General features: G+C 36.2%; 1 protein-coding gene and 1 long non-coding RNA gene across 3 annotated transcripts in view; one reads left to right on the top strand and one right to left on the bottom strand.

The window, feature by feature from the left end:
* Window positions 1-10,640, bottom strand: part of LOC147657318 (uncharacterized) — a 188,037-nt gene extending 177,397 nt beyond the window's left edge. Inside the window, exon 1 of the long non-coding RNA XR_015292651.1 lies at window positions 10,428-10,640. This is a non-coding gene — a long non-coding RNA (uncharacterized LOC147657318). The remainder of the gene's footprint in view (window positions 1-10,427) is intronic.
* Window positions 1-25,078, top strand: part of sns (sticks and stones) — a 352,986-nt gene that overhangs the window by 185,711 nt on the left and 142,197 nt on the right. The gene's annotated exons all lie outside the window — the stretch shown is intronic.

The raw sequence follows: 25,078 nt of genomic DNA, 5'->3' as shown, positions 1-25,078 counted from the left end.
AAGATTGGTGATAACTTATAAAAGATAGAGCAACATGGAACGATAAATCCAGTTTTAAACAATTTTATCCTACGAAGGATTCGATATAATAATAAAAAATCAAACTGTCGAAGATTGCACAACTACCCTCGAAAACTGCTGAATAAAAGAGGAAACAACGAAAAGAAATTAAAAAGAAGGCAAAAAATCCTTCGATTTAAATCTCTTCTTCGGTTTAAATCGCTTTTCACAACTGAAAATAACGACAGCGTCTTGTTAGGGGGTGCAATAAGTGTAATAAATGTTAAATAAGAAACCGTAAAAACTTCCGCGAATGCGGCTCTCGCGGAGAAAGTAACGGCGGGAAAGGATTTCGACGTGTTTCCGCGGCAATTTAAAGCGTTTTCAAACTTTATTCTATTTCCCTCATATCCTTCAGTTTAAAGCCCTTCGCCATAAACTCTTGCGCGGGATCCCGGGGAAATAGGAAATATTAAATAAAAGCCAATAAAAGCTACGTCGGCCGGTAAAAAAAAAAAACGTAACGAAATAGGAAGTTCGAATAGTTAGAAAGGCTGAAGGACGAGTTTCCCCCCCTCTCTGTTTAAAATCTCAAATCCTTTTGAACAGCTTAGGGAAATAGCACGAATATTTTACCGAGGATGTGACGGACATTGGGGACGTCGTGGTGATAAAATGGCGAAAATTAATGAAAAAAGAAAAAAAAAAAAGAAAGAAAAGAAGAAATTACAATGTCTCTCAATTGCAATGGAACTTTGTGTTATTATCGAGAATAAATATAGATAAAATTAAAAATATTTTTTAATATCTCATCGTGTAATGTTTTCTTTTTTTTTTTAATGATTGAATAAATATTGAGCATGAAAAAATTGGGTTGATAGAAAAGGTATGATGATGATAAGATATTGGTCGAATTTCTTGTAACAATTAAACAATGAATGGTAAAGTAATAATAATGAAAGAGATTCACACAGAGAACTATGATAAATACTTTGAATCTTAAAACTTTGCGAAATTCGAATAAAATGGAACTGAGCTCGAATATTAATTTTATCAAAGAAAAGACGTCCTTTGTTTATCTATCGTTATCTAACTCATGGTTAAATATTTTACAATCGATCAAGTAAAATGGAAATAAATGTTAACAACATGTAACAACAAATTTTCCGATGTTCGTGAAAAGAAACAAAACTCGAAAATTATAAAAGCTCACGAATTTTTGTGTTACACGATATAAGGATTCATCGACCTTTATTACTCGTCGTTTTACTGTCCAATGTTTCATAATAATAAAAGAAAACAAAAAGAATACAGGTAAATACTCGTATAAACTGCAGAAAACAAAGAACGATAAAAATGATTCTCGACGATGATAAAATTCGTAAAATGAAACGAATGTCAAGTTGTAAATACGAACATAAACTTCAAGAAATCAACCCCAATTTACTATCCTCTATCCTCTTCATAATAAATTCCATTAATGTAAATTCAAAAAAAAAAAAAAAACAATCTTAAAATTGGGTAAAAGTATAATACAACTTCATTCTTGTTTCTGTTTTTAGAAAACTCTACAATCCTCTAACAACTTCTTTTCTCTTCAAACTCATCAAATTATAAAATCGACAATTCTTTCGATAATAAACACAAATTAAAAAAAAAAATTATAAAATTTACAAAAATCACCGAATTCAACTTCTTCCTTCATAAAAATCCACGGAATCCAAAAATATATTTTTACATCCTTCATGATACAACAATAGAACAATAGAAGAAATTAATTACAAAATCATTCTTCAATTTCAAGCAAAATCAATATTAGATTACATTTCAACCCTCTTTCATACAGGAAATCGGCAACGAGTCTCGTTTACTTCTATCCAACACGAGGCAACTAACCGTGTCGATTCCAGTTTGGAATAAAAGTGAAATTGAAAAAGATTCTCCTCCACTTTACCTCCTCGTAACGCAATCAATCGAAGGTGCAAACAGCTCAAAATCGCGACGTCCCTTTCACGAGGGTGGAAAAGGGTCGTCGAGTTTCTTGGACGAAACACAACGTGGGATGGGAATGCTGATGCATCGAGGTGGCAAAGGAGAGAATGTCGTGTTTGTACCATGGTAATTTCCAGCTTTCACGATGATTCTCGTGCAATCAGAGACAATCTAGCGGATAATTAATCCCGGATAGTTCGAATGAATGGGGATTTTAGTGGTCTTGATGACTTGAACTATTTTTCCAAGTATGAAATATTATTTAAGAATTACCGCAAAATTGTGCGTTTTAGGAATTTTTTTGAAATAAATTTTGAATCGGAAGTTGCTATGATATGGAAATTCGAATGCTGGAAATGCTCGATGATTGACTGAATTGTATAGAAATTGTGGAATATTGCGAAGCTGGAAATAGTTTACACGTTCTGTTTCATTTTTGGAATTTTTTTTTTTTTCGAAATAGATTTGAAACTTTATCGTTGCAGAAATTGTTGAGATAGTTGATTATAAAATAATTTGGAATAAAAAATGATTAATCGATGATTAATTAAATTATCCTTAAAAATAAGTTAGAATAAAATATTTTTAACAATTCAGGCGGATTAATTTAATTCGTCGTAAAAATAATTAAAAGCTAATTAATTTAAAATTAATTTGAAAATATAATTTGATTATAAACCTATAACTTATTAAGGATCATTAAATGAGTACACCATATATTTTGTAATAAATGTAATTTATCATTATAATATATCATATTAAATAACTTTGCAATAATTAATTTAAAATCAATTTTGAAAATCATTTTATTAAAAGCCCCTAATTAATTAAAAAACTCATTCTGGATCATTCTTCATGATATTAAATTAAAAGATGGTATTTCTTTTTACATTATATCACATTTTAATGCTCAATAAAAAAATATCGGTCGTATCAATGTGATTTCAATCCTATTTGGAAATGGGTCATATTTTCGAGGTCGTATTAGTTGATTGGTAGTTAATTACCTGCAGCACGATGTGGAGGAGACGTTAATGTTGTGCTCGCGCCAAACCGTGAGATTCTATCGACACGTTTTTGGAAAATTGAACGGTCCCTGATTACGTGTCGTTCGCATTAAACGACCATTAAACAGCTCATTTTTGTTGTGGTTATGATTAAAATGCGCTTCAATTTTCTCCAATATGAATACCGAAGCGATAAAGGGTCGTGTTTCATATACATATGTAGCAGGCGTCATAATTTTAGTATATTAAAACGTGCACAGATCAAATTTCATATTTTTAGAAAATAATAATTTTTTTTTCCACTCTTGTAATTTAAAAGTTAACAATATAACATGCCTATTGGATTGGTGAATTATTTGTTGCCAATGATTCGAAACAAAATAATTTGTAAAATAATATCTCCACGAAAATGAATTATTTTTCGAAACGATAGAAAAATTCGTTCTGAAAAAAATGAAGAAATTCTCAAATGTGAAAATATTTTTTTTTCCTTGAGAGAAAAATTATTTTTTTTTTTTTTGCAATATTCTTTTTATATATCTACCTCTGAAAACAAATTTTCTGTTTTTGAACAATGAAATTATTTCGACAAAATAGAGAGATCTAAAAACTAGCTTTTGTTAAATGATTAAAAATATTTTGCGACAACGCATAATTGAACAATATGAAATTCGTGAAAATTGTGCAAAATAATTTGTATAAAAAAATAGATATAGAAGCTGGGTCAACGAGTGCTTCAGGGATTCTGTAGGTTAACCTTCTAGTTGCTCCAGGCAAATAAACTTGGCCGCAGTTTGACTGCTCTAGCCAAATGAATTCACATAGTCCGACTAATTCAACTACTTCATGCCAGTACACAAATCAGCCCAAATAAGTTCCTCTGACTCGCACGATCCACGTTAAACCGGTATTAAATGCAAAACATTACTTGTGAAATACATGTTTATTAAGATGATAATTAGTACGCTAGCATATGCATAAAAAATTATTTTATTTTGAATATTTCAATTATTAAAATATTTCACGAAGAACGTTAGGAATTAATTAATTATATAAGAAAATTGAGTTAGCGATCAACTTATTTTTATATTTTCATTTAGAATTTTAATTTCAATTCGTAATTCGCGAATGAATTTCGAACATTATAAATTACTGTCTCATAAGTCTAACTTTAAATAATTAACAACAGAGAAGGAACTCTCTCTATAAGCTGTACCAACCCCTTCTTCATTATGAATTTAATTTATTTTCACGAAACTTGTGCACTCTATCCAAATTCTTGCATACTTCTGCATTCATTGGAATTCTTCAAATCCAACACTAATCTTAACTGATCAGACAAGTTTAATTTACCAAATTCCACGAGACAAGAATTAATTACCATCAGAAGCATCGTATCTTTTCTCGGTAAATCCTCTTCATCACCTACTAAGCAACTACTTTAAAAACCAAACTGAATCTTCACCATCCTCAACCATAAACTAAATTAACTTATGTAAACTTCGATTTCTCTCTGCGCGCATTCCTTCCGTTCCAATGGAAATGGCACATTTTTTCAATTCCAATCTGTATTCTTATCTCAACAAAATCTCTATTATCTTATTTATTATAAGAAAAATTTCCAGGCAAAGTGAAACATGTCTCTGTGAAAGAAATTCTCCTTCGTATTAAAAACGCCGTATTGCACGATCGCACAAAGAAACGTCACGTTTCGAGGCATAAATTCCCTCGATCGTAAAAAAAGGATATAATATTCGAGGGGAAGAGATAAATTATTAATAAAGAAGGGCGATAAATCGTGAGCGGAAGAAAGTAAGAAGAAGTGGAGCATGGCGGTTTTCCGGTCTCGAGCTCGTCCGTGCCAAGCGTCTTCGTCGTATTTCCGGCCAATAGTTAACCAGCCGGAAGGAGGACGTTGCGGGGAACGCGGAAGACGCCTTAGCAAGCCCCAAGTCATCCGGAACCCCTGAATCCTTGCTCGAGGGGGCTTCTATGGGGCGCCAGATGCAACCTGCGCCCATATATGTATCCGAGCAGCCCGAGGACACGGGAATCTCCATCCGCTGAATTTCCTCGCCTTCCTTCCTCTCTCTCTCTCTCTCTTTCTCTCTCCTGGTTTCTGTCGCCGCGCGGTACACGATTTTCCATTCAGACAGGAGTCAAATGCGCGGGTGGATCGAGGCTAGATCCAAAAGAGAACTTCTTCTTCTTCTTTTTCTTTTCTTAGTTGTTTATCGAACTGCTGGATGGCCGTGTCTCGGCTTCGATATGCGGATAAATTTTTTCCAAGTGGCTTGACGATACGGATTTTCTATATTTCTTGTTGTCTTTGTGAATTGATATATTGGAGAGGTATCACATATTTCATGAATTGATATTTTATTGTGTTTGGATTTCAATTAAATTTTACAAGGGAGGGGATCGATGTTTAAATATTATTAATATTCTGCATTTCGTTTTGAACGAATAATTTTAATTTTACGGAAATTGATTACCGTTAACGCATGAAATTGACTTGCAGAAATATTGAATTAAATAACGTAAAAACAGCAGACGTTTTAGACGCGTGTGATAAAATTAGGAAAAATATATGTAAAAGAAAAAAGGAATATTTGAAAAATCCCTTTGATAAAAATTTTCCACGATACCATAGATTTTTCTACATCACTTTCCATTAACATTGGATGGATTAACATTGCAACGAGGCGTATCTAACAAACACGAAGTACCGTGTACCAATTTTTTCCACTTGAAAAAATATTTTTCCACGATAAAAAAAAAATTTCTCTGCGTTACTCTTCATTAACGACAAACGTATCAAAACTAATTTATCAGCAAATACACGAATCCTCCTACCATCGAGCCATTCTGCGAGAAACATCCCGGTTAACGACCAGTTAATTGCGCGTCCTCAACCCTCTTCTCGAGAATTTTGAATCTCTCCCTCCTTTTCGAGATTCACAATGAAGGTGGAGAGTTACAGGATCGCTCGGCCGCCATCTGTCGTCACTGTAAACGACATCGTGCTAATCTAAGAGGGGCGCGAAATAAAAGTTTAAGCTCGAGGGGCTTCTTCGTCGGCGCGAGGTGTATTAACACGAGTAGAGGGGAGGGAACATGCTTTCACGTGTATATGTATTAACGTGTGTATTTAGTGGCGCATTGTTCGGGCGAAATCTTACACGATTTCTACGGGGTGTCCCAAGAAGTTGAGGATTCGAAAAACGAGTAAACTATTGCGAAGAATTTTTTGAAGATGAATTTTAAAAGAGAAAGATTAGTTTTATTAATCTTATCGATAAGAGAATAAATACTGGACAGTTTATAATTTACAAAGAATCGATCAATGAAAATTTATCATAGCTGTGAATATTTCAAGACTCGAAGGAAGAAATTAAGAAAGTTAGAGTTATTCTTCTCGTTGAATTATTCTCGTTCTTTAATTAGATGATTTTATCCGGAGAAAAAGGTATGCATATGCAATAAGGAGGACGATGAAAGCGAGGAGTTGGAAAGTCGAGGAAACCGCCGAGCAATTCGGAAATTTCGTTAATGTAGACTAATACAAGGCAGGCTGGATTTTGACTCATTTGAATCGATTTAAATCCATTCGAATTCCCTTCTTCAACGGAATGAATGGAATATGAAGATGTACTATAATCCGCAGAAATTTGCAACGAAAGTTCTCAAGTTACGTTCGAGATATGATTTACCGAACGATGATAAATTTGACGAAGCATCTTTCCAATAATCGACAAAGTTCTACGAATCTTCAATTTCGATCTCGATATTTCCATAAATAAATAAATAAATAAAAAAAAATTAAACAAATCACGACAAATTTACCTCTATCCATACGTGAAATATCTAACATAGGATATGCAATTCCGCGCTTCAATTCTATACTTCAATAATATATAACACACCATCCTACAATACTTGTAAAATGTATCGCATATGCATGAAACAAATGCCCCATTTTCCACGAATTCCACGTATACCGGCGACAAATCAAACACCTCGTCACAAATCCCGATATGCAATTCGCGGAACACCCTATGGCAACAACCGTGCACGAAATCGGCGATCCCATTTGGAGGAGGAGGGGAGAGAAGGGGTTGCACAATATTTACGGCATTGTTCCAACGTATTATAACAAGCGCCTTTGGTGTTTATCGTTGGCCATGGGCCGGCATACGTGGCCGGCCCCATCGATACCGAAGGTGTTGACCGGCGTCGTCGCTACGCTTTGCATTGTTTGCACAGATCCCTGGGCCCAAGTGTCGTTTGCAAACTTCGATCGTTTGCGGTGCAGCGCGGCCGTTTCGATGTTAATTCCGCGTAAGGTGTATCGACATCGACGCATTATTTGTATTGAAGGGGATACGTGAGTTGGCTTTCTGCAAACTTTCACGCATACACACAGGGTCGGGGAATTAAAGGAGGTTTTCCCCATTGAAATGTAAATGTCTGGTAATGTTTGCTGTCAGCCCCGGTTTCTCTCGTTCCATTAGACTTTCGCATCGAAGCCGGAGTTCGATCGAGTCCCACGCACGGGTTATTTAATTAAACGCGATTAAAAATGTTCCACGCGCCATGTTTACACGCCGTTCGTTATCCCGCTTTGTTACTTATCCCGCGAAATGATTTCTTGCGCGATGAATGCGAGAAGGGAGGGTTGGGTCGCGTTTTTCCCTCCGCTTTCGAGTTTTCCCCGTGTTTTCCTTTCTCTTCTTCTTTTTTTCTTTTTCTCTCCTGCGTTTCTGCGGATTAATTCATCATGGGAGATTAAAAGCATGATTCTATGGGTATTTATAACGTATGATTCTATGGGGGAAGTTGGAAATGGGATAGGATCGTGATGGACGATGATCAAAGAGTTTGTGATGCATTATATTTTTGTTGATTTCTTTTTCTTTTTTTTTTTCTACATCATTTGGAATTATGATGCCTCGAAAAGCTTTTATGGTTATTTAGTTTCGTGTTCGTTGTGAGTTATGGAGGGATGATTTTAATTATTTTAAATGTTCGAAGGATATTTATTGGGTAATTTATTGGATCTTATTGCAAGAATAATGGATTATTTGTGCTTTTAGAGAAGAATGGAAGAAATATTCGATTCATTCTGACAGACATAACTATAGTCGTTATTATTTTTGTCGGTTCGTTATGATCATTAGCGTTCTTTTCCTCTAACGACTGCATGTCAAGTCATATATATATATAACCATGGAAACTTGTTCATCGGGAGTACAGTAAAAGTATCGACGTTTAGAGATTGTAATGAGGAACATTCAGGATAAACGAGATAAAGCATGGCATCGATGCGATCTTATTATAAGATCGCGTTTTTAAATCAAGTCAACATTCCTTACTCGTTAGTCTTTAATATATGTTATCGTTATTATTTCTTATTTCTTTCTTAAATCCTGTATAAATTAGAAGAAAAAAATTCTTTACATATGTATATTATATATGTATAATCGTGATAACGATTGAAATTAAAGATCATTGATCCAAAATATTTTAAATAGGAATGAAATCTCTATTCAAGATTTTCTTTTAAAATCAAAATTAATTAACCCGATTCAAATCTAAATCGAGAGTAATAATATAACAATATGTCATATCATTTACACATCTCGATCAATATCAAATATCTTAGAAAAATGAATTTATTGGACGAAATTGTCATTGTGATAAACATTCGATCTATATTAAAATCGAGGAAGTTATTTCGCTCGAGAAATTTCGCTTCGCCTCCCTCCCCCTCTTCCATTTCCAATTTCACGATGACACTAAACGATTCCACGCCTTTGTTCTTTGAAATGGTTCCCAATTCAAAGGGCCAACGGTGATTGGAACGATGACACATGGTGGCATGGGTGCAGTTTTCGCGGTCGTACGAATGTTCGAGGCGAGAATCGATTTCTTCGATGCAAAAACAATCGTCGCCACCGGTGTTTGGCTTCGTGCCAGTAAAGGTACTTTAGCATAAGCACATCGTAGACTCTTCCAATTTTTGTCGCCGACGGTTCTGTGAAACGATGGGCTTTTTCCGTCGCGTTTCGCGCTGCTGGAAGTTTAGGACACTTTAAAAGTCGAAGAAAATGTGGCATTGTTGCCCTATGAATTATCGGGTAATGGTTATTTGTACGTGGGATTTATGCTTTACTTTTACTACTTTCTTTTACAAGAAGCTTCGATAAATAGCTTTTTCGATGAATGTTTCAACGGTTTTGCTATATTTTGATATATTTTGATATATACTGTTGCTAGATTGAGAATTTCAAAATCAAATTTTTATAAACACGAATGAAGCTTAAATAGAGATTTACTTTATTCCATAAATATCATAATGCGTTTTTTTTTGTATATATATAGGTGAAATATGTAGATTTTCATATATTTAAATTTTGCATAAATAAACGTTTGTGGAATTAATTATTATAAAATTATAAGTTTGAAGAATAATTTTAATCCTTAACCAAACATGTTAATAGAAATCTAACAATTAATATAAATATTCTTTTAAATTTTAAATTTTAAGCAAAAATTAAAATTAAAATTAAAATTCTCCCATATGTCTCTGTATGCTAATGTATGCTAATATTCTATATTTCATTCTGTCACACGTTAAAAATACTCAAGATTCCACTTTATCACAGTTTTAAGTTAAAAAAATTTTTCCTCATCGCGAACAAACAAAACAAGTTGAACGACGAACGTGTTTAGGACGCGGACTCGTGAAAGTCGTTACACATTTCATATCGTTCACGAGTCTAAAATGACGTGGCTTGCCAGCCATTTTTTCCTCGTTCTCGCGCCTCATATTCGAGGAATGTATGCACGAAAAATTTCGCTCGAACGAGGCCGAAATGCATTCTGTGAAAATTGGCCGACCGCGAGCTACTAAGAATGCTACGAAAGCTACGAAAAGTATGAAAAATCCGTTTATTGTGCCTCGAAAAGGTCATATTCGGATCGAGTAATAATGTAGCAGTGAAGGAGAGGTTAAATAATAAGAAACGAGGTTTCTGTTAAAAATAAAGTCTTAAAAAGTATTAAGAAGAAACACCGCAACATTTGAGAATATTCTTTTTCTTTTATATTTTGCTGATAATTCAATAAGAAATTTAAAAGAACTTGAAAAAGAATGAGAATTTAATAATATTTTCATAAAATTTACCATTCGTTTATTTTTTAACCCAAAGATTCCTTATTTTGTTAAAGAAAAACCAATTTTTAATCTAACATAACCTAACTATCTAACTAATTTATCTTCTTTATAATTCACTGTTAAATCGATGAAAAACAAGTTTCTTTTAGAAGAGTATAATAATATTTAAGTAGAACTTATTATCTAAAACTTTATAACCTCAAGATTCCTTATTTTCTAAGAGAGAAATCAATTTCCATATTTCATACCTGATATCCATTTTCCGCATAGCTGGTGTGTCAACAGATAAATGGAAATCATTTTTAGAATACATACACTTCACTGCAAATGAACGTAAGCTAAGACTGCACGATCGAAAGAAGGCACTGTTCTCATTTAAAACCAAACTATTCTTTTTTCTTTTTCTTCTCTCTACCACGAACGTGCATAGACTTCGAACACCTTGTCCCCGGCGAGGCATTGTAAAATATTACACAGGGGCAGGAAGGGACGTCAGGAGTGTAACCGTTTCCAATTTCTCATCTCTCTTTTTTTTACCGGTTATATCGCGTGGTATATCGCGGCCGTATCAGAAATGCAAATTGCGGGACGCTCGCCGATGGCGTGTTTTCGATATTCACCATTCCGAGTTGTTATTCTTATTGGCGAATTACTTTCGAACACTTTGTTGCACGAGTACTATGATTTGCATAGACACGAGAGAAAAATTATTCACTATTGCGTTTCCGAATACGCATACGCAATTAATTTCGAATCTTAACGAGCATGCGCAGCTTTTCCGAACAATGACGAACATTGCCGAAGTTTCCCGAAAGTCATGTGATTATAGGACGTTTCCCGCGCATTTTCCCTTGAAACCAATATGGCGTCATGTGAGGATATATAAAATTATACGCAAATTGTTAATTTGAAGTGATTTTAGTGAAAAAGATTGTTTGAACCGTGAATATTAATAAAATTTTGTGGTAGAAGTGAAACTGCGATTGAATAGTGTGCATTTGATCGAAATTTGTTTTTTGGACGCGATAAAACGCGATATTTATACAAGATTGGTACAACCGGTTAATTTCAAGACTGAATAATGTGTTTTGAATTGAAAATGTTGAAGAATTACGATGGAAATGAACATATTTATAAACAAAATTGGCGTTGGTTTAAGATTGGATGCAATGATCCAGCACCGCATCATATTTGAACAATGCAGATATAAGGTAAGTGTTACATAATTTGAAATGCTTTGAGCATTAAATTTAAAGATATTTATTTCCATGAAGCTTGTTTTTATGTTTCATTTTTGTTAACCTAAAGTTAATTTTTCTAAATTGATAAATAAACATTGATAAATACATATTATGTACATTCATTAATTTAGACAAATGAAACTAAGCAACTGGAATTCTAAATATGAATTAAAGGAATGATTAAATTGTTAAAGTTTTTTACTATATAGTACTTTTATTATATAATAAAGATAGAAAGCATAAGAGAATAAATTAATAATGATTTAATATAATTACAATTATGCATTTAAAAGCAATAAAACTTTTAATAAAGAAACTTCTTTAAAAGAATTCTTTATATAAAAATTCTAAAGATAGAAAGTACAGGAGTATGAGATAGATAAAGTAGATTAATTTATCTAAATCAGCTTAAGTTATATTAACTTATGAGATAGAACAGAAATTCTAATTCTTTGTCATTTTGCTTGTACGATTTTTTTGATAATTCTTTTTTCATAATTCTTTTATCTATTATTTTTAAATTCTTTTGTTTATTGTTCATTTAATACTTTGAAATTTTAAATAAAATTTAGCTAAAACTAAAATATTAGCTTGATTTTATTGCATCTTTGAATCTCTTTCATGCACATATATCATACATTTACATTATATGCATATATTTCTAGCATCCATCATCCCAAAGTATATTTAGTCATATAGTTTGAGATTCTAATTTTCAAACAGAAAATTTTCTAATTTTCTAATAATTTTTATTCTTATTTATCTTATTATTTGTATTCATGGAACATTATGACTATATAAATCTGATATTAAGTATTTTGGAATAAAATTTTTCTCTTGGAATAAAATTAACTGCACCGCGACATATAGTTACCTGATTTTATTCAATGTAAATCATTTAATGCTGATATTTGAGAACTAAATTATGTGTAAAATAAGCTTAGATTTTAATATACATTAAGATTAGGTTTAATATTAAAATTGCTTCAAATTTCTGCATTATTCTTTCACATATCCTTCATTATTATTATTATAATTAGCAAATAAATTTGAAAACAAGAATATTAAAATTTCTGTAGTTGAAAAAACATTCACAAAATATAAAGATTAATATATATAAATATAAACTTTCATTATAAGATTATAAATTCACCAATTTTAAGTAGAATTATAATCATTAAGCAGACACATACACTGCATCAAAATTAAAAGTATCAAGATGGATACACCAACATTTTTCTTTTTTTAAAGTAGTGAGATTTAAGTTTCTTAATAAAAAAAATATTGAAGATTTATTATTTAAAATTATTGATCAGATTAGATACATCAAAACCCAAGCTATCACGGTTATTTCTTTCAAAGAGGAAAAAATTCGCGGAAACGCTAGTCCATTTATCGGGACCATAAAAATCACACGAGATAAAAATCGGGAAACTCGACAAAATTTCGTTCTCTCGAACGCGGAAGAAACTGAACGATAACATCGATTCGTCACGAATCCATAGTTCATCGCGATAGGGAAAAATCTGTCCAAGGGGTAGAGACTCGCTCGAATCGGCGTATATCCGCTTAAAACGACCGTATATATCTCGAATGTTGATTTTTCACCGCGAAAAAAGCGCGTAACCCCTGTATGACCTGCATACAGGGACACGAGGTTCACCCGCTAATATTTATAAATGCCTGTTCGTAATTGCCGCAGCACTGAAATTGCGAGGATAAATCGTAAAATGTGGCACGGCCATTCTCCTCTTCCTCCTTTTTCCTTTTTTTTTTTCCCCTCTCTCCCCTATTTTCACTCGTACGTGGATGAAACGTGGATGAGCAATCTGCACGATGTATTCCAGCGGAATGTGATTAATAGCTAATTTTATTTTATTCCATTCGCCTTATCAGGCGTATTCGCGCTCGCACGCGAAAGGAACGTGTGAAAAATCCGATTATCTTGGCCGGGATGCGCGAACCCGGAATTTTTATATCGGGATCCAAGTTCCTGTGCACGAAATGCGAATCGGCGGAGCGTTGCGAAGGAAAATGATAAAATAACCGGCCACGGCATGCTTCTGCTTTGATTCCATTTCTTGAAAATGGTGATTCTGATTCCTTGAAATGTTGGCAGTTTTCCACGCGTTGCAATTTTGATTCGAGTGATAGATAGATCGTTCAAAGGGATTATATTAGACTTTTCTTCTAAAAAATTATTATTATTATTCAATTATTATTCAAAGGGGAGAGGGGGGAGAAAGTATTAAGCTTCGTTATATTGTGATCGTGAACATTACTCCATAAACGCTTTTATGGTGATCTAAAGTCGTAAATGGAGGCTGTTTCGCTCTTGTCAGTGTTTTTCAATAGGTAAAAATATCCGATAAAATTTATACAGCATCCTCGAGCGTTTTAAATTAAGATTTCTATTAGGATAAGAAATTTAAACAACAATTTGAATACAATTTGTTATTATTATAAATATGCATATAAAATAAGAAATATACACAGAAGATGAATGAGCTCCGTTTACGGAGTGAGGGTTAGTTTTATATCCGTGGTTAATAGTAGCAAACTTAATGAGTCTGTGATCTGGTCGTTATATCTGGTAATTAACACGCTTGATGAAACTGGTTAGGGAAAATCGACAGTAAAAAGAACGAGATATTCATGAATGTAGCAATATTTCATTTCTCCATTCAACCGTTCCGCAACGAAAATAGATAAGTCTTGAAATCTGTAATTATAAACTCGTTTCGCGCAAAATGACACTCGGGAAAAAAAAATTCTTATTCATCAGCAGAAAGTTTCGCGTAGCTAAGCATGCGTCAAGCCAAGAGCACAAGGGATCTAGAGATAAATTCGCGAAATCTCGACCAAATAAATAGCGACTGAAGAATAAAAGAGAAGGAAAACTGGTAAATTATCGTTGTTTCTACCTTGCACTCGAAAGAAGGAATAAAACATATTTGTTATTCTCGCAAAAACTCTCTCTCACGAAGCGTTAGTTAGCATTCTGAATATTCGACATACGTGGGAACGATTGTAGGACAAGTAACGTGTAATTTCTGAGCGTCGAATTAATGAACGATTAGATCATACTTATACAGTTTTTTTGCTCGAAGATAAATAATTGTTCACTCAACATAGCAAACAAATGCATTCTTAATTCTAAAAAGACAGGGTTCTAAATTTCAAGCAATTTCGTTATAAGTGAGATTTTTTTTTAAATACCCAAAAAACTACTGATTTGAGAGTTTTTTTATCAAAAAAAAAATAATGGAAAAAATGATTTATCCACTTTCTCGGAAAAGTATACACCTATCACCTCGAGCCAAAATATCAAAAGAGAAATCCAAACATCCGAGAATATTCCATTTCACGAACCGAACACGGTCGAGGAAGCGTGAAAGAGAACAAAAGTTCTCTCGAAACGAGAGAAAGAGACGAGTGAGAAGAATCGAGTCCGCGTTACCCCTCTCCCTCTACGAAATTCGGATTTCATTCTGACTCCGTGAATCTCCGATAGAGGATCTGACGGGCCGGATGTCTCGTTTCGCCTTTCCAAAAGCTTTCAATTCCTCGAAAGCCGGGCATTCCGGGCCAGATTGAATAATCTCAGCCAACGCCGCGTGAAAACGCGATTCAAAGCGATCGCGGCAATATGATAAACGACAGCCGCCCCACTTCGATCCGCCCGGCTTCAACTCCACTCCTTCGACCGTTCGCCAATTCCTTCTCGCGACGGAGGACAGGGGGAGGAGGAGGTGTATTCTCGCTCGATAGACCAGTAGCTGTAGGGGGAGGAGGGTTGTTAGGGACAGCTGTATGAACAGGGATTCGAGATAAGAACAAGGGGAATCTGTTTCCTTTTTCCGCTCTCTCTGGAAAGGAGAACCTTGTTCCTTTCCCTCGCTAGATCTTTCTTTCTTTTCTCCCCGAGTTATTGGAGGTTTACCTCGTTTCGACGACGAGGTGAAAGCCAGGAATTCCGGGGGCGAGAAGAATTGAAGATTTTTCTGATTGCGCGCGAAGAGGATCGAAGAAGGAGGAGGAGGAGGACGGACAATGGCTAGAGTTTTGCGTTTTCGAAGCGTTGGCCTCGCTTTTTATCTTATTTGTCCACAGGGTTGGTCGGTGTGTCTGGGTATTTGCCGGTTATCGCTCGGGAAATGGAGGTGTTCGGAGAAAATTGCTTGGTTTATCGGCATATTGGTAGGAAGGATGAGAATCCGGGAATGGAATCGTAAATATAAAGTTGTAAATACTCGTTCGAGTTAACTCGTAAATGAGCGACGCGAGATCCCAATTTTTATCTTCTCGATTTCTCGTTAGATAAATTTAATATCTCCGCGTAATAAAAATTTGATACAAGGAGAACGTATGCGAAGAAAAGAAAAACAAAAAAAGTTTCTCTCTCGAGAACCACCACAACATTCGAGAATTTCGCTTCTAAAACGCGTCACACCATTTGCTCCCTCCCCCCATCGATTTTCCCCATCCGTCGATATTCTCCGTTTAACGCACCATCATCGACGACACAATTAAAATTCCTCGATCCCATCGATTTATTCCCTTCGAGAGAGCAATACCGATCCCACCACATCGAATGGAATCGAATAATCGGCATGGAAGGGTCGATCACGCGGATGGAAATGTAGGAACGCGATGATCGTCATGATCGGAAAACGATAAATTCGAATGAGGAAAAATTCTCTCTCTCTCTCTCTCTCTCTCTCTCTCTCTCTCTCTCTTCATTCTCGATGTTCTTCTCGATCGAGGGTGTTCCTCGCGGGAGGGATAAGGGTGTGCACGAAGCGATCGAACGCTTCTTAAGGGGGGTTGATTCGCGTTTGTTCCTCGAACTGCGAATGACACGTAATAAGGGGGGCGTGCACGTTTAGTTGCAGCCGGCGAATGCGTGAAATCGGATTTCTAGATACTGGACGTATCAAATTGGATTTTCAGACAGAAGGAAATACGAGACAAGTCGGAGAAAAATTGGGAATACCTGAGATAGATGGGAACGGAAATTGCGACGAAACACGTGACGTGGCGGAAACGGAGGTTGGGGGCGGGCCGAATCGGAGAGGAAGTTACACTTATCGGAAATAGCGGAGTGTAGCCGCATCGACATGAGATAGAATAGAGTTAATGAACGGATTTAACGATTTTATGGGAATCGTAATGTATCGACGATTAGGATCTTTTTTTTTTTCTTTTTTCTTTTTTTTTTTAAGGAAAATTTGGAACTTTGGAAAGCGATAAAAGGAATATAATTTGAAAGAAAATATTATTTTTTTTTTATCTTAGATAAAGGATCCCTTTCATAGAAAATTATTGGAATTTTGATAGAAAGTTTGTGGATTTTTGAGGATTTGGAATTGTTAGATTTTATTTGTGTTACGAGTGAATATTAATAATTTGAATATTTTTAATATGCTTTTCGATTCGAGGAAAATTTGGAATTGAAAGAATTCAATTTTGGCGTAATTTATGGCATTGTGCAAAATATAATTTTTGTCTAGGTTTTTTAATAAATACACTTTATGACTTTGTATTTTTTTTTTTTTTTTCCGTGGTTTTTCTCTGATCCGTGGATATTTTAACGATATAAGTGTAATAACGTTTTACCATCGTTTAAATCTTTCCAGAGATTAAAATCCAAATTATCAAATTTTTACAGAGGTTCAGGCAGACGGTGAAAAATCGTGACATTTTTTTGTCACGAATTTTTTTCTAGTTAAAATACGTTCCACCAAAGGTAATCTCCCTGACAAGTGCAACTCGTCGTTATGCGTATAATGCAAAAAACTAAAAATAAGCTACAGTCGTTGCTTTTGCACAGCACGTTATTAACTTTGATATTTCGTACGTTTCGTTTATTTCATACAGATTTCTTGTTTTAGCTTATTTTAAATCGCGTAACACTAATTTTTAATGCGTTTATGTTTTTTTTTTTTTTTTAATATCAATTCACGTGTTCTTAAAATTGCACAATAGCTGTGTAACATTTTATTTCGTTTTTATTCAATTCATCCATTGCCAAAATTCCTCAAGAACTCTCAACTTTTCAAACTACATATTACACATGCAATATCGAGAACCAAATAATTAAACCCATAATAATAGATAGAAACATAAGAATTAACTCTCTCTACAACTTTCCACAAATTTTCATAAATTCCCCCATTGATCAAAGAAATTCAATTATTTAGATTCCAAGTCTTAAATTAACTCACTTGTCCAATATTTTCCACAATTCAAACATTCCCTCTCTCCAAATAATTAACCCAAAGATCCAAAGCCCCTCCACACAAAACTTCAACACCGTCGAATCAGGAAGCAAGGAGGGATAAAAAGGGGGGAAGGAAATGAACGCGGGTTGAATCGCAGGATGTGAACGGGCGAGGCGGCCACGTACGAGCGCGAATCGCCGCGCAAGGAGCGTGAGAGCCGCGATTGTTCGGAAATGACGGGGCTCTAATAACTCGCCGCGCTATTTACACCGAGCCTCGACGCGGGATTGCTTTTTCGAGACGTAATTGCTCGCGGCCAGACCGCCGCCGCGGTTCGAAACGCCTCCCTCTTTCCTTCCTTCTCTCCTTCCCCTCTCTCCTTCCTCTATTTCCTTCCTTGCCTGATCCTCGAGGGGGGGAGGGGGCGAAGATTCGGCGCGACGATCGAGCCTCGATATATCGGCGCGGAAATTGCCCGGCCGAGGCGAAACGCGGTAGGCGTCGCGGTTCCCCTGGCTGGAAAATGTGTATCGCGGGCACGGAGATGGGAATTCCTGCGGTTTATTTCCCGAGATGTTTGTCGTGGCCGCGTTCGAACGGAGGGGGAACGGTGGGTCGATACGCGACGAAATATTGAATTTCTATTAATTCCCTTGCTGCGCGCTCGAACGATTGGTTTAGAGAGTTTAGGAGGATTTAGGTGCATAGGGGAGAGGTGAAAATTAATGACAATAACGATTTTTCGAATTATTTAAACTCGTGTGAATTATGGAAATGGGAAGATATGGTTTATCTTTCGAAAGTATATAATAATACATTTTAATTCAATCATATTTTTCTGTTCGAAATAACATTTTACGAAGTGTTATTTATATTACAAATTCAATCGAAATCTTTTTCGATCTGGATATATTATATTCTCACGTCGCAGTTGTATTATGGGGTTTAGATATTATAATGGTGGTTTGAAATATTGTGCAGGGAGAAATATCTGTGAATAGTACGATACAACCTGTTATTTATAAAATATATCCTACTCGATCGTGCCAATTACCGTAGCCGTGAGATGTTAATTAGACACGTAATATCGGAACACCGAATATCGTCCAATGAGATTTACAATCTCGCGGTATTCCTTCGAATTGTACAGGATAGAACAGGAAGCATTAATGTAATAGCGTTATGCATTAAGCAATCGATGATGCAAAATTTCTGTGACCACTTACTTTTTTTAAAGAATTTCTACCATTATTCAAGGATAATTTATGTATCATAATAAAATTATAATTGTAATCGTGTGTTTGATGTTCGATGATGATCATTGCAATTAATAAGTTCATTTCCTTTTTGTTTCAGGTATGTACGTCTTGCCAATCGGTATTCAAATTGAAAATTACAATGAATTCGATGAAGAAAGAACGACTGCATGAACAGGTATGATGCATAATCGTACCCCGATCTTTAAAATCTTTAAAAATCAAAAATGAAAATCGTGCCATAAAATCTCTCATAAAAAATGAACCAAAATATAGAACATAATTTCGAGGGGAACGCAAATTATATCCCTTTCTAAATTTTCAATCCCACACACCCTTCTCTACCCTCGACGCGTTATATTCTCTACAAACCGCCGAAACTTCGAGCCAGCCGTCGAAAACCCCTTTTGAAAACCTTTCTTCTCGCGATTGAAAAAATGATCAATCGTGCAGAAATGCCCTTTGCCACCGAGCTCTTCAATTTCACCGATATTAATTGCCGTCCCCGGCGCACGCTCGCGGCAAATCCACGCGTATTTCCGTGCCGGATGCGAACAATGGCGGCCGGTTGGATCGGTTGGATTGTCCGGGAAACGGAAACCGGTCTGATTCATCGTTGGGAAAGCGTTGCGCGCGTTCTTAGGCTCCGTCCTTTAAAACTCTCTCTCTTTCTCTCTCTGTCTCTGTCTCTCTGTGTCCCTGTTACGCGTTGACGCAAAAGCCGGATAGATCGGCAATCGGGTCGTGTGCCGGATACCGGTCGATCAAAACAATGCGATCGCCGTTCCTTGTCCCGCCAGGTGGACAAGTCGCGATCGTTTGACGTCAGTTGTTGTGGAATTGGACGTGGTATGATTAATCGAGGCTGGGCCACGAGAAAACGTGCCGTTTGACCGTGGTCGTGGATTGGATCCGGTTCGCTTTGAACGCGTTCGCCATTCCCAAGAATTTTGTTGCTCGTTTGCTCGCGTTTCGGTATGGAATTGGATGTTTTTGATTTTGTGCCGATATTCAGGGGATGTTTAACGACTTTAATAACGATTTTGGATATTATCAGGTTTCGTTCGAAGGTTGATGATTCGAATTTCGTGATGTTTTAGTTGTGGAGATTTTGCAGGATGTATAATATAATTAAAGGTATTCAATGGTAGAAATTTGATCAAATTTCTACGATCGTGAACTTTTCGGAAAAATATAAAAGAATTAGAATTTTAAAGAGTCATGTTATATCAGAGTTATTCTAATCTCGAATTTCCAAGAATACTTTGTTCATCGTAGGATATTTTGTATATTTATCTAATATAGACTGGATAAATAACATCTGTGTTTATTTCGCCAAGTTTGCAGCACTCTCTCCTAGACAAAATTTCCACATCGTCGAAACGCGCAAAGACATTTGTTCCCCTTTAAGCGACGCTCTGCCTCGTGTAATGTATATTAATAATTATGCAGTAAATTCTAGTTAATTGCGCAGTAAATCCTGACCTAGACTTAATCCGCAACCATTAACGAAGAGATCAAATTTTAGACGGCTATATCGTGACAAAGATAGGATACGCGAAGATTCTAAATTATAATCAACGTTCCATGTTGCAATTTCGGGCGATAAAAATGCACGTCGCGCTGAATACAAAGTGCCCCTAAATTTCGTACTTTATCTAATCTCTCAAATATGAAATCAAGTATGAAATTTTCAAATTTTACAATTCTCTTCTACGAAAACTAACTTTAGAAATTATTGTCTTTAGCTTAGATAATAATTCTAATTTATTTTCGATTTCAGAATTTCTTACATATATATATATATATATATATATATATATATATATTTGATGTTAAATTATATTTCGTGTACAATCTCGTTGATTCTAATTTTTATATGATGCAAACGTGCAAATTTCTCGTTAAAATTATACGCGAACCGAATTAACCTCCGTAAGACAATACAATTTTGAAAATTACTGCGCAACAATTTACGAAATTCGCGGAATTGATATTTCACATTCGCGAAGTCAATTCCGCTGCTTATTCTTTACATTTTTAATTACACCAATTGAATCAATTCTCGTAACGCAATGTATTATAAATTCGAGTGCGTTCCATAGAAATTTTCTGGCCCCTTTCCCTGCCACTTTATCACGCTAGATTATCAAATTTGAATCGAATTACGTTTCTCAATAAAATAACATTTACAACTCTCTCTCTCTCTATTTCTCTCATAAATCAACGATGACACGCGATATCGTATCGAATCCAAATCGGTGCGTAAGTAATTTTCAAAGCATCTTCCAAACATCTAGAATCACGATTTTTAATTCCATTTCTTTCCCAATGCTTCCCAAACACCGAACTAAATTACCCTCCATACCGACGATATAAATTGGAATCAACGTGCGAGCCCATTCCGCGATGCCTTTAAATTCCCTTATTTCGTTCCCACTTACAATCCCGTAATTTCCATTAACGTCGTTCATTCGATTATTTACACCCCCGAAACTCGGTGCCAAAGTTGCACACCTTCGAAACGAAAATAAGGAGAGAGAGAAAAATCTCGGTGTCGCGGCTGCAACTTTATTTCTACCGATTTAGCCGAGTGCAGTGGGGGTGATCGATCGGTGTAATTGCTCCCCTCCCTCCTCCAATACGTTTCTTCTTTTTACTTCCTCCCCCCTCCACGCTGATTTAGTTATCGCCCCGATAAAATCCACCCTCCGGATCCTCATGACGTCAAGCGAGAAAGATTTAAGGTTGGTTTTCGTAATATAACCCGCCCACCCCTTCCCCTCTGTTCGAACTTCGCAGGTGGAACCTCGAATTTTCGAACTAATCGAGGACCCAGTTTCGCTCCACTTCTATTTGTCCCGGTTAGATCGACCCGCTATTTCTTTTTCCCCCCTCTCTGTTTTCGCTTTATACGCTGTTGTTGTACACTGTAGTGTAGTGTAGATAGTGGTCGAGATTGGTGGAATTTATTTGTTAATCAAGGCGGTGCGTGAAACGAGTCGGATGATCGGGGAATTGGATTAAAAGCGGTGGAATTTTTTTGATAAGACTCTCGAAAGGGGCCAGGTTAATTTTGCCAATGATAAATCTCGGGGAGTGGAATTTTTATGATGTAATTTGTAATAACGATGAATCTTCGGTTGTGAATGGAGGACAGGAGGTGGATTTATTTTAAGCGATTCGAGGGAATGATTTTTAATGCAAATTAAGAAAGGACTTTTATAAATTTTGGCTGAACGTGGAAACGAGATAGGGATAGGAATAATTTCTATGATTCGTGAATGATATGTATGTAAGTGAAATTTTTATCATTTGAAGATAGAAGAGAATTTGATGTAAATTACGATATAACGTTAATTTTGTATTTCGTGAAATTAAAAATATTACAATCGTGATCAAATTCAAGATATAAATTATTGAAAAAACGGAAGAGAAAGAAAAAAATTCCAAATTTCATCTCAAATCCACAAAACCCTGAAATTAAAACAAAAAATAATTGACATCTTCTTTCTCTTTCTCTCTCTCTCTTTTTATCATCTCATTCTAATTCATAATTCTACTCGTTAGATCAATAGCGAGTTCAAAATACACGTTTAAAAAAAAAAAAAATCTCAATTTTCTTCTATCAATTTCCCGTCGCGTAATTAGCTTGAGGAAAAGTTCCATCGAAGGAAGAAGGGAGGGGGAAAAAAAAAAAATAATGACTCAGAGCCGTGGTGGAATAAAGAATAATAAACCCGCGACGAGAAAAGGGTGGCGAATCGTCCTTCTTATCGGAAGATGCTCATTTCGAAACGACAACGTCCTCATTGTAGCCTCGCCGCCCTTTGACCAAGCTTTGCGAAGCTTCGAGGGCGGGTGCGCGGACACCCCTCGATTAAATTAAATTCCTCCAACTTGTAATTGCTTCCTCGATCGTGTTTTTCTTCGCCACGATGCCCGATCCAAGGAGTTCCATCCCGTTCACCGGTGTCACGATGAAAGACACCGTGATTTTCCACCAAACTCCATCCCCCCTCTCCATCATCCCCCTTTATTTCTGTGTCCCAACGAATTAGACTATTCGTGTAAAACATCGCCTCCCCTATCCGTCCAGGCATTGTCCAAGCATCGCTCGCGTGAAATAGAATTCTCTATAAATTTCGTTTCTTCTTTTTCTTTTTCTTCGACAATTTTTCGAGCAAGCGTTGAAAATCGTCATTAATCGTTTGTGATTGAAAGAGAATAATTTTTTTATCATCGATCGATACTTGTATATTCTTATCGAATCTATCTAAAATATTTCTTCGAACAGTAAGAGTCGATCGCGTTATTAATGAGCAAGCCTCGCCTATCAATCTTCACTCTCCTCGTAAATATTTACATATTTCACTGAACACGAGTCGAAGGAACAATGGTATCAACAATCATCCGTCGGTATTAGTCACGTTATTTCTTCGAAAGCGTACGCACAATCAGTTTCGAAGTGAACGCACGAGCGACGAGAACGTAACATCTGCTCGATCCGAAGGTATCGATCATCAAACATCGTCAAACGTCGTGGAAACGTCGTGGAAATTTATATACCTGTCATCGTGAACAAGAGTCATCGATGTCCCGCGGCTCGACGAGCGAGAAGGGGAGGGGCGAGAAACAAGGGATGACGAGGAGGGGGACGAAGAAAGAGGCGGATCTCGACGATGACACGTCGTAAGCTGAGCATGAAATCATTTATCTCCGGGATAAGCTTTCTCTCTTTTTCTTCCCTCTTACGCGGATTTAAACGTTTCCTCCTCCTCTTCACCCTCTTCCACCCTTTCCTCCCACTCCTCGTTGTCCAAGCATCCGCGTATAACTTATTGCAGATGCGTCGTCGAGGTTTTGTTACGTGGTGGCAATCGCACGACAAAGAGAACATCCGGATCTGGGGATGGAATGGGATGTCAGGGTGCGTGGCCTTAAGCGGAACCCGTCGGCACGGAAAAATTGGATCCGGATTTCCGGCTGATAAGCGGAGGGGATGTCTTTTCCCTTGGAGAAGAAGGCTTCTCTTCTCTTTCCTTCGAGGCGTGAAAGAGCAGAGAGAGAGAGAGAGAGAGCGACGCGGATGAGGAAAGGTATATCGTTGCTTTCGGGAGGGGAAATTGTTAAATGCGAGAAATGTGTTGGAGTGATTTAAAAATCTTTTGAAAGAGGGTTCATTTCTCTCTGTTTCGTTTCTCGTGCTCGAGAGTTTTTATTCGAGCAATCCTTGTAAAACTTAAAATAACCAAGTCCAAGAGACGTTGTTTTGTTTCTTTATTTGGTTATTGTTTAATTATATTTGGATCGTGGGGATGTCGAGATCTGCTGCGCTATTACGAGTGTAATGTTCGGATATCGCGACGTACTTTTGAAAATTTACATACTCTTGTCGTGAATGTACCAAGATCACAGGTACAAACTATCGATCATTTCTTAAGCCTTAATCGATACTATAATACGAGGCGAACATTCTATTTTTAACACTTTAAATATAAACTTCATGTAAATAAGCTTGATAGAAATGTAAATTAGATCCGAGGTATCGACAAACCGGATGACAAGTCGACTTGTCTTTCCAGGTTATCAGATAAAATATCATTTTAACCGTCATTTTTCTCCAATAGATATTTTTCCTATCACGTGAACAACTCGTAATAAAACCAAACTCATTTAGATGTTGAACGTAATCTTGAACGAAAAAAATAAAGAAAGAAACAAGTTCTCCTTAATACCAATGCAAATTATTCACGTATAACCATCAATCCGTTCACTTTTCTCAACTTTTTTCCCATAATTTGTCTCGCAACACGCGGAAATCATAGACGCAGGGAACACGGAGGAAAAATAATGATGCAGTTCTCGAATGATCGAGTCGGTTCACGCCATATGGAGCACTTTGAAAGCGACCTCGTATAACGCGTATAAATCGTGCATATAAATTGGACGATCGATAAAAGCATCGAGGCCGTCGTATATACGAAACATATTTGTTCCTTCTCCCCTATTGTTTTCCTCCACGGTGTTTGATTTATTTGTTTGATTTATCCCCTTGATAACGCGTAGAAAACTGAATCTCGCCGGCTTCATCGACCGAACATCATTGAAATAATTGTCCGCCAATTGTCCTCGAACGTATCACGGGATTATAAACAGGTATATCTGGACGGCTGGG

The sequence above is a fragment of the Apis florea genome, unplaced genomic scaffold, assembly GCF_048593485.1.
Source record: "Apis florea isolate Af1SG1 unplaced genomic scaffold, ASM4859348v1 contig_3184_pilon, whole genome shotgun sequence".
Lineage (NCBI taxonomy): Eukaryota > Metazoa > Arthropoda > Insecta > Hymenoptera > Apidae > Apis > Apis florea.
The sequence above is the reverse complement of the archived record's forward strand: the minus strand, read 5'-3'. Positions and strand labels throughout refer to the sequence as shown.